This window comes from Narcine bancroftii, chromosome 4 (genome assembly GCF_036971445.1).
Source record: "Narcine bancroftii isolate sNarBan1 chromosome 4, sNarBan1.hap1, whole genome shotgun sequence".
NCBI lineage: Eukaryota > Metazoa > Chordata > Chondrichthyes > Torpediniformes > Narcinidae > Narcine > Narcine bancroftii.
Window position 1 is genome coordinate 133,172,721 of NC_091472.1, and position 14,472 is coordinate 133,187,192.

Here is a 14,472-nt window from a genome sequence, read left to right on the forward strand (position 1 = left end):
AAAATCGCCTTCTGCCTGCCATAAGGCAAACAACAAGTATCACCCGGCTCCCACACTTGCAAATTACACCCCCCCCCCCCAAATCCATTTTTAATTTTGTTCCGCAATCTCTAATAAAAGCCTTAAAACAATTCACAGCACTCATTGGCTTCTTCCATGTCTATTCTTTTTTAAGCATTTCAATTACAACACAGTAGAAGCCGATTCAAGCAATGAAAGATGTGCCACCTGATTGGACCTAATTAATGTACAACCCCATAGGTTTAGAAGGGTGGCAGGAATCCGGAGTGCCAAGGGAAAATCCACGCAGGTCGCGGAGCAAAAGTGCACACTCTTTACAGACAGTGCCAGATTCAAACTTGGGTAGCTGGCACTGTAATGGTGTCTCGCAAAATGCTACTCCCACCATGCTGCCCACATTTAATTTCTGACTATTCTGATGGTTGCATCTTCAAAGATATCGAAGAGACAAGTCAGATAAGACATTCAGTTCATAAATTCATATTGACTTTGCTCTAAGTTTCTCGACATGCTTTCTTACCAAATTCAGGATTTTCCTAGCCACTGATTGTAATTTCTCTCTCCCTCCTTATGCAGTGCAGTCATATTTGCTGCACTCCAATTCCAGAACCTAGAGAATTGTGGAAGAGGACAGCTAGACCATCCATTCAATTCAAGGCCACTGTGATAGTACAGATTCTATCACCAATGTGTATATGTATATACTGTAGTATAGGGTGGTTGTGATTGGCTGAGAGCATAGCCACGCCTACTGGCAGGTATTAAAGGGTTGCTCCTAGCCAGACCTAGATCATTCTGGACTGGTCGACCTACATGTGATACGCTCCAGTCTTCTAGTTAATAAAAGCCATGGTTTGGATCAACAAGCCTTTGATTCTTTCGACATGCACTACAATTTTATTAACTAGAAAGTTTTCAAGGGATGAAGCGTATGCTGCGACTGGAACGCCTCAACATCGACCCACAGTCGGCTACAGCTCTGGATGACTTTAAGCACTGGGTGAGTGTTTCGAAGCTTAGGTACAACTCTCTGATCCTGCCGTGGTGGAGGATGGTCATCGACTACTAGTATTGATGTCTATGGTGTCCCCGAGAGTCTATGAAAGCATCCAGGATGCAGCCACTTACGCGCAGCCATGAGGTGCTGAAAGGACTCTACGAGACTCTAAACAGGGTCTACGCCCGGTAAAAACTAGCGACCAGGAGGCAACTGCCCGGAGAGTCCTGTAGGTCTTATCTCCAAGCACTACAAGCACTGGGCAGAGCTTGTGCCTGCACAGACAGAACTGCTGCTGAGACCACCGATGATCTCATTCAGGATGCTTTTGTGGCCGGGGTCCGATCGAATGAGGTGAAGCAGCACCTGCTAGAGCACGGGGGAGAAAACCTAAAGAACGGGACCCAGATTGCAGAGACAATGGAGGCTGCAGTCTTAAGTATGGTTGTTTACTCTCAGGGCTTGCCCCAATGCTATGAAGTGAATAGGATGCCCTCCCTCAACCCTACTACCCCATGGCCCACCGATGGCCTGTTGGCCGCCGCTACACTCCCTGATGCGACCCTGAAGTGCTACTTCTGCGGGAGGGTCAAGCACAGCAGGTCCCAGTGTCCAGCAAGGAGAGCCAGGTGCCAGAAGTGCCTTAAAAATGGCCACTTTGCTGTAGTCTGTCACTCCAAAATGGCAGTCATCAAACACAGTGCCTCGTGTGAGGCCCAACCGTCGCCCTCCCATTCAAACATCTCTTTTCCAGAGCTCTCATCCAATGAGAGCGAGGGCTCCATCACGTGGCAGCTCCTGACATCACGGGGCAGGCGCCAAACGTGGAAGGTTCACTCCACCCTCGCCGCGATGACATTGGCCTGCTTGGACCTCCCACACAGAGCAACGACCGCCCAGGCCCTGGCCCCGACTTCAGTGACCACTGCCGCCAACCTGAGAACTGCTGCTGCCGCTACCATTGCTACTGCTGCCGCTATCGCCGCCACTGACACTGCCGACCTGGTACCCGCCACCACCACCAACGCAACCGACCCAGTACCCACTGCCACTTCTGCCAACGACTGCCCAACTGACCGCCCCATCGCCGACTGCAAGCAGCGACCCCCAGCACTTACCGTTGGCAGGCCAACGCCCCCAGCAGGCTGCAGGCAGCAGCCCCAGCTACTCGATGCTGACATCTCCAGCCCGACTGCTTCTGTGACATCACCACACACACACAGTGCACTTCCGGCCCGATGCTGCGTGACGTCACTACGCAAGACTTCACTGTTCCCAGCACAGGTCGCTGCATCAGTGACCCTGGACCAGGACTGCTCCCATCCCCTCACTAAAGCAATGGAACTGATTAAAGTGCATAGACACCATACTAATTGCTTATTTGACTCGGGGTCAACCAAGAGTTTTATCCGTCCAGACCTGGCCCACTGTTGCGGACTGGTCATTCTCCCCACTGACCAGAAGATTTCATTGGCGACCAGATCACACTGGACTGGGGTAAAGGGGTATTGCATGGTGACCCTGAAAGTCCAGGGCATCACACTTACCAATTTTAAGCTGTTAGTCCTCCCACAACTGTGCGCTCCCGTATTGTTGGGACTGGATTTTCAGTGCCAGTTCTGAACTGTTTCCCTGCACTATGGGGGGCCCCATGCCCCACTTTCTGTCTGAAACCACTTCACCCCAGAAGCCTCCTGCCAGCGACAGCCCAAGCCACCTGCCCCCATGCCCAGGTGCCCCACTTGTAGCCTCTCCACCCTCTGGGTCGCTCCTCCAGCACTCCAGCAAACCTCACCCCTGGCTGGAAACCAGTGGCCACCAAAAGCCGGCAGTATAGTTATGAAGACAGGAAATTCATCACAAGCGAGGTGCGCAGACTGCTGGACAAGGGCATTATCAAACCCAACTCAAGTCCCGGGAGGGTCCAGGTGGTGGTTGTTAAAAACAATGAGAAGCCACGGATGGTGGTTGACTAGAGCCAGACAGACAATTGCTTCACGCTTCTGGATGTGTACCCCATCCCACAGATTACAGATGTGGTGAATCAGATTGCACAATAGGGTGTGTTCTCCACCATTGACTTACATTCGGCCTATCACCAGCTCCCGATCCGCTGAGAAGACCGACTTTTCACGGCCTTTGAAGTGAACAGGTGGCTGTATCATTTCCTCGGGGTACCCTTTGGGGTCATGAATGGTGTTGCGGCGGCCACTTTGAACCAGGCCAGCTGGCCGGTAGCCTTCTTCTCCAAGACCCTCCAGGGCTCTGAGAGCTGACACTCCTCTGTCGAGAAGGAGGCCCAGGCCATAGTCGAAGCAGTACGTCATTGGAGGCACTACCTCACTGGCAGGCGCTTTACACTGCTGACCAATCAACACGAAGTCTCGTTCATGTTTAGCAGCACCCAGCGAGGTAAGATCAAGAACGACAAGATCGCTAGGTGGAGAATCGAACTCTCCACCTTCAATTATGACATACTGTACCGGCCTGGTAAGCTCAATGACTCGCCAGACACACTTTCCAGGGGGGCTTGTGCCAACATACAACTGGACAGGCTGCAGAGACTCCACGAGGAGCTCTGTCATCCGGGGGTCACTAGGTTCTTGCAGTTCATTAAGGTTCTCAACCTGCCCTACACAGTCGAGAAGATTCGCTCCATGACCTGAGCCTGCCTGGTGTGCGCTAAGTGCAAGCCCCACTTCTTTTGTCTGGAGAACATCCACATCATCAAAGCCACCCGACCATTTGAACGTCTAAGTTGAAGGGGCCCTTACCGTCAACCAACCATAACACCTACATTCTTACGGTGATCGACAAGTATTCTTGCTTCCCGTTTGCTGTGCCCTGCTCAGACATGACCGTCTCCTCAGTCAGAGGCATTGCACAGCATCTTCGCCATCTTCAGATACCTCAGCTACATCCAAAGTGATTGGAGGTCCTTGTTTATGAGCGCTGAGCTGCGGCAGTACCTCCTGGAGCATGGTATTGCTTCGAGCAGGACCACCAGCTATAACCCATGCGGTAATGGGCAGGTTGAAAGAGAGGATGCCACCGACTGGAAAGCGGTTACGCTTTCCCACTGGTCCAAAGGCCTCACTAGTGCCCCACACTCCATCTGCTCCCTCCTATGCACCTCGACCAATGCCACTCCACGGAAATCCAAATCGGGAATATCCACACCAGCGTGTCTTACGGTTCCCAGACCTGTCCTCCTGCAACGCCACGTCCGGTACTCAAAGAATGACCCTTTGGTTGACTGAGTGACACTGCTCCTTGTAAACCTGCATTATGCGTACATTGAGTACCCGGACAGGCGGGAGGACACAGTCTCGGTAAGGGACCTAGCCCAAACCAGATTGGACTCGGCATTGCTCCCAACCCAACCTCCTCCAAATCCTCTCCCCTAGGTCACGTGCTTGAACAGAGGGATCAACACCACCCCACCAGCAGCAGTGGCAACAACTCAGGCCAGCCTGTCGACAACACTGTTGGGGAATTAAGCGAGGCGGTGTCCGCACCCAATGAGCCTACCAGTGACATGACTCCAGTGACCCCAATCCCAGTACCACGGCGGTCACACCGGACGATCAGGCCCCCCCCTGACCGTTACAGCCCCTAACATCCCACCAGCCTTTTTTTCCCCCCATTTTTTTTTTTTACAGCCCTCCATTCACCCCGGGGTCAGTTCTCAAAGAAGGAGTGAATATGATAGTACGGATTCTGTCACCACTTTGTATATGTATATAATGTAGCATAGGATGGTTGTGATTGGCAGGTATTAGAGGGTTGCTCCTAGCCAGACCCAGATCATTCTGGACTGGTCGACCTACATGTCATCTGCTCCAGTCTTCTAGTTAATAAAAGCCTTGGTTTGGATCAACAAGCTTTTGATTCTTTTGACATGTACTACAGCCACCAATTTCAAAACTCTGACATATAGTTTAATTTTTTTTGTCCGATTGTTCAGTTGTCAGGCCTATTAAAACACTCCAACAATATTTCTTAACTAATACATTTTTTTAAAGATTTCCTCTCTTGCACTGCACCCTTGATGTTCTGGAGCTTGTAGGAGATGTTTTTTGCATCTTCTCTGAAAATAAACAAAAAGTATTAGCTTAATTTCTCTAATATTTTCATTTTTCTCCTTCCAAATTCTCCCACCCTTGTTCTTGCCATTTACTTTTGCATGCCTAGACAAATTCTTGCTGCCTGTTTTTGCATTTTTCATTAGTTTGTACCTGTGGTGATATAACCACTACACTGGCCACACTCCTGCCGGCCTACTGCAGGGCATAACCACTGTATATGCAGGTAGACAACCTGGGAGGCTGGTCCCACCTGGCCGGCTGTCAATCACCGTCCCGTATGAAGACTCGAGCTGGCCCCTTTGAGAGCAGTCGGGCACATGGAGCCAGGAGGGTACGGAGACCTGGAGTGTACAAGCTTAAGCTGATAAAAGCCTGTGGTACAGTCTGTGGACTTTGTATCTGAATTTTTTGCACAGCAATGCTCGTAGTATTGATATTCTATTTTTCTTTTGTTTCAGTCCAATGTCCTGAATCATTCCCGGATCTCAAGCTTTCTGCATTTTTTGACAACTTGATAAGGCATATAATTTAATTTAGATAACAGCATGGTAACAGGCTCTTTCAGCCCATGAACCCATGCCACCCAATTGACCTATGACACTGGTGAGCTTTGAATGGTTGGAGGAAATTGGAGCACCAGGAGAAAACCCATGCAGACACGAGGAGAAGGTGCAAACTCCTGACAGAGAGTGCCAGATTCAAATCCCAGTCACAGCATAATACTAACCCCTGTGCTAACATCTGGCCTATTTTGCCTGTACCAAGTGAAAAAGAGCTAAGCTGCATGAGCATATCTTCCACCACTAAGTCCTGAAAATGGAAAAACCTGACCCCCGGAAATCTGAAACAAAAATGCAAAATGCGGGTTTTGGTCTGTAGCCCTGCAGGCCCCAGCTATTCATGTGCATATTCAACAACAGTTTCAATTTGATGAGGGGTTTTGGCTCTACCACATTGTCATGCAACAAATTCTAGATCCCTGCCTCTCTCTGAGTGGAGGAATCCTCAACTCTCCGCTAATCTTTCTGCCAAACACTTTAAATATATTTCTAAATATATTCCTATGGGTTTTTTGCTTTGTCTCTTATGCTGGTAGAAAAATCCCCTCACAGTTTTATGAACTGCATTTAACATATGTGATCAGCCTCCTCCATTCCAAGAAAAAATACACAACTTCCATGTTCTTTCATATACAGTATCTCATTGACTTGAAAGTCATTGGACCCATCAAGTCTTCACTGGTTCTTAGAGGAGTCCCATAAGTCAGTCATTTTATATGTGACTTGTCCTTTCATTAGCTTGCCACCAGACTGCTCCAGGGGGTAATTTACAGTGGGCGATTAACCACCAATCCACTTATCTTTGGGATGGGAGAGGAAACCAGAGTACCAGATTAAACTGTGCAAAAAAAGGGGCAGCACCGCTGCTGGTCCGGACCCAGGAGAGTGGTGAGCGGAAGGTTCAACCAGCAGATCCATGCAGGCTTTACTTGACTTGTACGGGTCTGTGCCCAAGATGGCAGCCACAACAGGTTCCAGCCTCCAGGGGAGAAAGTCGACTGGTGCAGGTCACTGGGAACAGAGAGAGCAACCCCTCCTCCGGTGAGAAGGAGAACCAGAGAGAACAACCACCTACAGTATGGTGACCACAGCAGCAGATCAGAGAAGTTCAGGGAGGGGGCTCAGTGGCTCAGGGACCCACTTGTGTGTGGTTAAAGGACACCTGTGGGCTGTGGGTTGCTGGAGATCATTTCAGGGGAAACAAGATATCGGAGTCAGGCATTGAGAGGGTGCTGAGGACAGCCAAAGGATCTCGGGCACTGAAGGTTTCCCGATCGCTTTGTACCTAAGATTGAGATTGAAATGAGGTCTCCAGAGCTTCAAGGCCATAGTGCTGCCTCAAAGCAATTTTTTTTTTCTAGCATTGATAACATCTGTATAAATGTCCCTTTCACCTTATCAACTTCTATCATATATTTCCTGCATTTTGGAGACCAGAATTGAGTGTAGTATGGCCTAACTAAAGATGCATACTTCAAGAATTAAATCTTATTTTGTGCACTTTAGTTCTTATTTTGTGCCTCAGTTTATATAAGGAAACATCGTATATCTCTTGCGCCATGACCCTTTCATCTGTCAGGGCCTATCAATGAGATTGATAAGGCATTTGATTCTTACACTTATCAGGACCTTCGGTTGAAGGAAGCAACAGTACCAAGGTTGTCATAAGCTACAACTAGAAAACTGGTGACTCCAACTTCCAGATCTGATTGGGGAAGAGTGTTGCTGTTTAACCATTCGTGTGTTATCATTGACTAATTACTGATGGAAATCTGGGAGATATTTGTGAGAAGCAGTCAGGTGACCAAAAATTTAGGATAGAACCATAGAACGTTACAGCACAGAAAAAAAACAGACCATTCAACCTTTCCAGACTGTGCTAATCAATAAAACAAACTAGTTCCATTGACTTACTCTCATTCTACAACCCTCCAAATCACTCCTGTCCATGTATTATCCAATTTATGTTTTAAACTCTAGATTGAACCTGCATTCATTACATGGGATGGCAGCTCATTCCACTATCCTACCACTCTCTGAGTAAAAAGCTTTCCCCTAATGCTCCCCTTGTACCTCTCCCCTTTCAGCTGAGACCTCTCATATTTATCTCCCCCAATCTAAGTGGAAACATCTTACTCACATCTACTCTGACTATATTCCTCACAATCTTATAAATCTCTATCGAGAAGAATTTCTTCTTTCCAAGGAGTATAGACCTAACCTGGTTAATCTTTCCTGGTATCTCAACTCCTGAAGACCCGGCAACATCTAAGTACATTTTTTTTCACTCTTTCAGTCTTATTGATATCTTTCCTGTTGCTAGGTGACCAGAACTGCACACAATATTCCAAGTGTGGCCTCACCAATGTCTTGAATAACTTTAACATAACATCCCAACTTCTATACTCAATACTTTGATTTATAAAGTCTAAGATGCCAAAACCTTTCTTCACAACCCTGTCCACATGTGATGCCACCTTCAGGGAACAATGTATCTGTATTCCCAGATCTCTTTACACCTCCACACTCCTTAGTGGCCTACAATTTACTGTGTACATCTTACCCTGATTCGCTCTTCCAAAGTGCAACACCTCACACTTAGCTGCATTAAATTCCATCAGCCATTTACTGGCCCAATTTCAAAGCTTGTCCAGATCCCTCTGCAAGCTTTGAAAATCTTCTCTCACAGTCCATGATCCCTCCTATCCTTGTGTCATCAGCAAACTTACTGATCCAATTCACCACATTATCATCTAGGTAATTTATATAGATAACAAACAATAATGATCCCAACACAGATCCTTGAAACACACCACTCAACACAGACCTCCAGCCTCAGAAGCAATCATTTACCATCACTCTGTTTTCTTCAACCAAGCCATTGTGAATCCAGTTTGCAACCTCTCTATGTATACCTAGTGTCCTAACCTTCTGAACCAACCTCTCATGTGGAACCTTGTCAAAGGCCCTACTAAAGTCCATATAAACAACATCCACAGTATTTTCCTCATCAACCTTCTTGGTAACTTCCTCAAAAAACTCTACAAGATTTGATAAACACAACCTGCCAAAGGATCAAAGCAATAGTTGTTACTTAAAAGCTCTCACCATCAAGTCTACTTGGTCCGTCCTGTAGTTGAAACACATCAGGAATTACTGAAGAGCTGAGTTGTGCAGGAGAGAAGCTTGAAGTGGATATCAGCATAATCGAACTTTGAATGTAGAGATGTGAAGTACAGCAAAACTCTGGTATCTGGAATTCAAGCAACCAGCAAAAAAAAATTTAAAAATTAAGATAAATACGAATAAAATAATAGGTAAAATATATAAGTTTAAAATTGTAAAAGTAAATGTTCTCTAAAGTAACACACATAAACCTTTGGTGAAGATGGGAGCAAACATTCAGCTAGTGGAGTTCCTTGGCGGTGAGTCACCCAAGATGAAGAGCTGGTTGATGCCGCTCACCGTTGGGGTGACTCTCTTAAAGTGTCTCTTTTTCCCTGCTTAGTAAGAGTCACCCCAGTCAGAGGTTTTATCTATAAACGGGGGAGGGGTGTTAATTATCTATTATGTTATTGTTCATCTTTTGGGCAGCTCCATGGAGGAGGAGGAACCTACAGATGCAGCGATGGTTAAATGTTTTCAAAGAACGTGACTAAAAAAGTGGTTTATATATTCATGCAAGTGAAGTTTGTTCAGTGTAAGTACAGTATAGTATCATTCTCTTTTAAAGTGTTTATTCTTTTTTTAAATATAACAAAATTATATATAAAAACCCCATATTACAATTCATTATTTGTAAAATACATAATAATAGATTAGTAAACTACCCCTCCCCCCTACCTAACCACCCAACTACAAAAAAACCCTACCTACCCCTACCCCCTCATGTTAATGGAGCCTTTTACAAATGTCAGTTATTGGTGAGTGGCTTTTTGTTATTAAAAAAATAATTAAAGTATATTCAAAGCCATATATTTTAAATATGGTTCCCACATTGTAGTTTAAAAAAAGTAATTATTACGCAAATTATATGTTATTTTTTCTAAATAAATACATGATTTCAACTCATTATGCCATCTTTGAATATTTATCTCTACATCATCCTTCCAAGTTTACTGCAATACATTTTCTAGCCACAGCTAGAACCAAGCGAATGAATGCAATTTGAAGCTTATCCAATTTTAAACCCACTTTTAAATTTGTCATATATCCCATTAAGAAAAGTAATGGGTCAACCAATAACGGAATGTTGTACAAATGTTCCAAATTTCCCTAATCTTCATCCAAGAAGGAGTTACAGATTTTATTTTGGAGGAAGATTGGGTAAAGATGTGTGAAGGAGGTGTAACCAGGTCGACAAATGTGAGATATAGTTTAGTTAACTATAACTTTTTGAATCAGTTATATTTGACACTGGAGAAATTAAAATGCTATGGTTTTAGGAATTCAGACTTATGTTTTCGGTGTGGAATACAGAAAGGGAAATTTTTACATTTGGTTTGGTCTTGTGAAAAAGTTTTTATTCTTAATACAGATGTATAGTTATCCACTGTATGAGAAAGTGTCAGGCAACCGAAAAATATACTTATCCAGCATCTACCAATCTCCATCAGTGCCAGATAACAGGGGTTTTACAGTATTAAGAAATATGATCTGTAGCAATAACGTAAAAAAACCCAACTCATTTCATTCAGATGTTATGGACAATCTATTTCGAATTAACTTTTTAAAATATTTAATTATCCATTAAAGACCTGAATTTATATACCTTTCATGTTATCTTTGGATGCTTTTCAGTCAATGAAATATATTGAATATTTTAATGTTGAAAATGCAAAAGCAAGATTGCACACAGGAAGTTTCCACAAGCAATGTTAAGGCTGTGACCACATGAGATTGATTGTGAAATAAAATATTGGCCAGATACTGGGGACAACTCCCTTGCTCTACTGTGAAATATTCCAGGAGGCATATTATGCTCATTTAAGAGAGGAGATTAGGTCTCAACCAGATAGGAAGCAAATTGTGTAACACACCCTTAAAATTCTCCTGAAATATCAACCCAAATCTTTTTTGTGCTCAGGACTAAAGTGGGGATTGAAACCGTAAGCTTTTGGACCTGGAAACATTAGAGAAAGAGAACAAAAAATATAATTACCACAGGACATAGACACACACCATGGTTGTACCTGTTGACCTAAACAACCCTGCACCTAACTATAATCATTTTATATGTGATCGTTCTTAAGTGAGCAAGACAGGATATGAATTTGTTCCTTTTGGCGGATTTGGCTGTCATGAATGTTAACTTCTCCAAAAGTAAATCCAAATTTATTAAAATTGCTTTGGCAATGGCCAGAAAGTGTACAGCGGTAACACGGAAATCCGATTCCCTCTTACATAATGATCATTAGAATATGGAAATGCAAAGTTGACTACCCCTGGAGAAACTGACATAGCATCTTACAAATGAATATAACATGTTCATATTATTTGGAAGCCTTATTTGAATTATTTAAATGCCCGGATAATTTAGTCTATTTATTAAATATTTTATATTTAAATTTCAACCTTTATAAGTAATTTAATATTTTTATTTTTTGCTTGTATTAAATTTTTCTTCTTCTCCCCCTCTATCCACTGTTTTCTTTCCTTTCTTTTAAGGTACAGTGTGTGGAGAAAGGGGGATTATTTCTAAGCCTAATGTGCATTTTAAAGATATAATTATTTTGTATATATTCATATATACATTCATTGAGTCCTTCTTTTTGTATATGTACATATTCTTTACTTAAAAATAAAATAAAATATAATAACAAAAGGATATAAATTTGGACACTGCATGCTACAACTGAAGTGATACAACAGTGGTTATAAACCTAATGAGAAACATTTCTTCTTTCTCTCTAACCTCTAAGTGCTCCAAAGCATTTATAATTCCAAGAAATAGTCTGTAAGCGGATGTTGCTGCATTATAGATCTAGTTAGCTTTCACAAGTAACAGGAAGCTTGGCAGGTTTCTGGTTTTTCTGCTATATTGGCAGAAGAATGAATATTGATCTTGATTTCACTAGGTCTGCCCACTTCTGGAACAGCTGCTTTTGGAGCTTTAACATTCACCTGAACTTCAAGGTGATCTGCAGGATGACATCCGTACGAGTACAGCATTGACTGGATTGCACTGGCGTGTCATCTCAGATTATGAGGTCATTAACAGATGGGAGTCTCGACTATTCAGCATTCTGCCATAAAGTTTAATGTGTTAACAAAAGGCCAAATAAAAACAAATTTACACCAATAATTAGCATGTCTTATGCTATTAACACTCTTGAGATGGACTTTATGACTTTTTACTATCTTACAGATTTTGTACAAATGGAAGATGATTTCACATTCTAGTAAATGTCATGCAAGCTTTGTTGGGACCAAGGTAAACTGCCTCAGGATCTTCGTGATGCCACCATCATCACCCTGTACAAAAACAAAGGCGAGAAATCAGACTGCTCAAACTACAGGGGAATCACGTTGCTCTCCATTGCAGGCAAAATCTTCGCTAGGATTCTACTAAATAGAATAATACCTAGTGTCGCCGAGAATATTCTCCCAGAATCACAGTGCGGCTTTCGCGCAAACAGAGGAACCACTGACATGGTCTTTGCCCTCAGACAGCTCCAAGAAAAGTGCAGAGAACAAAACAAAGGACTCTACATCACCTTTGTTGACCTCACCAAAGCCTTCGACACCGTGAGCAGGAAAGGGCTTTGGCAAATACTAGAGCGCATCGGATGTCCCCCAAAGTTCCTCAACATGATTATCCAACTGCACGAAAACCAACAAGGTCGGGTCAGATACAGCAATGAGCTCTCTGAACCCTTCTCCATTAACAATGGCGTGAAGCAAGGCTGTGTTCTCGCACCAACCCTCTTTTCAATCTTCTTCAGCATGATGCTGAACCAAGCCATGAAAGACCCCAACAATGAAGACGCTGTTTACATCCGGTACCGCACGGATGGCAGTCTCTTCAATCTGAAGCGCCTGCAAGCTCACACCAAGACACAAGAGAAACTTGTCCGTGAACTACTCTTTGCAGATGATGCCGCTTTAGTTGCCCATTCAGAGCCAGCTCTTCAGCGCTTGACGTCCTGCTTTGCGGAAACTGCCAAAATGTTTGGCCTGGAAGTCAGCCTGAAGAAAACTGAGGTCCTCCATCAGCCAGCTCCCCACCATGACTACCAGCCCCCCCACATCTCCATCGGGCACACAAAACTCAAAACGGTCAACCAGTTTACCTATCTCGGCTGCACCATTTCATCAGATGCAAGGATCGACAATGAGATAGACAACAGACTCGCCAAGGCAAATAGCGCCTTTGGAAGACTACACAAAAGAGTCTGGAAAAACAACCAACTGAAAAACCTCACAAAGATAAGCGTATACAGAGCCGTTGTTATACCCACACTCCTGTTCGGCTCCGAATCATGGGTCCTCTACCGGCACCACCTACGGCTCCTAGAACGCTTCCACCAGCGTTGTCTCCGCTCCATCCTCAACATCCATTGGAGCGCTCACACCCCTAACGTCGAGGTACTCGAGATGGCAGAGTTCGACAGCATCGAGTCCACGCTGCTGAAGATCCAGCTGCGCTGGATGGGTCACGTCTCCAGAATGGAGGACCATCGCCTTCCCAAGATCGTATTATATGGCGAGCTCTCCACTGGCCACCGTGACAGAGGTGCACCAAAGAAAAGGTACAAGGACTGCTTAAAGAAATCTCTTGGTGCCTGCCACATTGACCACCGCCAGTGGGCTGATAACGCCTCAAACCGTGCATCTTGGCGCCTCACAGTTTGGCGGGCAGCAGCCTCCTTTGAAGAAGACCGCAGAGCCCACCTCACTGACAAAAGGCAAAGGAGGAAAAACCCAACACCCAACCCCAACCAACCAATTTTCCCTTGCAACCGCTGCAATCGTGTCTGCCTGTCCCGCATCGGACTGGTCAGCCACAAACGAGCCTGCAGCTGACGTGGATTTTTTACCCCCTCCATAAATCTTCGTCCGCGAAGCCAAGCCAAAGAAAGAAATGTCATGCAAGCATGGGAGATTTTAACTTCCCTCACATTGATTGGGATATCCATACAGTTAGAGGGCTGGATGGGCTAGAGTTCGTTAAATGTGTTCAAGATTGTTTTCTAAATCAATTAGTAGAAGAACCGACTCGGGACGGTGTAATACTAGATCTCCTGTTAGGGAATGAGCTAGGTCAGGTATCGGACATTAATGTTGGAGAACAAATTGGGTCTAGTGATCATAACTCTGTTAGTTTTCGGGTGGTTTTAGGGAAGTGCAAGGAGGGGCCTAAAGTTGAGGTTCTGGATTGGAGAAGAGCAAATTTCAAAGGAATAAGAAGGGATTTGGGGAGTATTGAGTGGGATAGGATATTTTCAGGTAAGGATATAAATGAAAAATGGAGGATATTCAAAAGAGAAATTTTGCAGGTACAGAGTAGATATGTCCCAGTGAGGATCAAAGGAAAGGCTGGAAGTCATAGGGAGGCTTAGTTTTCGAGGAATATTGGAAATTTGGTTAGGAGAAAAAGGGAGGTGTACAGGAGGTATAAAGAGCAGGGAGCTGAGAGTTTGAAGGAGGACTACAAGGAGTGTAGAAGGAATCTTAAGAAAGAAATTAGAAAGGCCAAAAAAAGGCACAAAGAGGCTTTGGCAGACAGAGTAAAAATAAATCCAAAGGGTTTCTATAGGTACATTAAAAGTAAAAGATTAGTGAGGGATAAAATTGTACCCCTTGT

The 14,472-nt window shown here is 44.4% G+C and overlaps 1 long non-coding RNA gene across 1 annotated transcript in view; it reads right to left on the reverse strand.

The window, feature by feature from the left end:
- Window positions 1–4,963: 4,963 nt before the first annotated feature.
- LOC138759967 (uncharacterized) overlaps window positions 4,964–14,472 on the reverse strand; it is an 82,030-nt gene continuing 72,521 nt past the window's right edge. The window contains exons 2-3 of the long non-coding RNA XR_011355282.1: window positions 8,775–8,919; window positions 4,964–5,108 (exon numbers count right to left, since the gene is read on the reverse strand). This is a non-coding gene — a long non-coding RNA (uncharacterized lncRNA). The remainder of the gene's footprint in view (window positions 5,109–8,774; window positions 8,920–14,472) is intronic.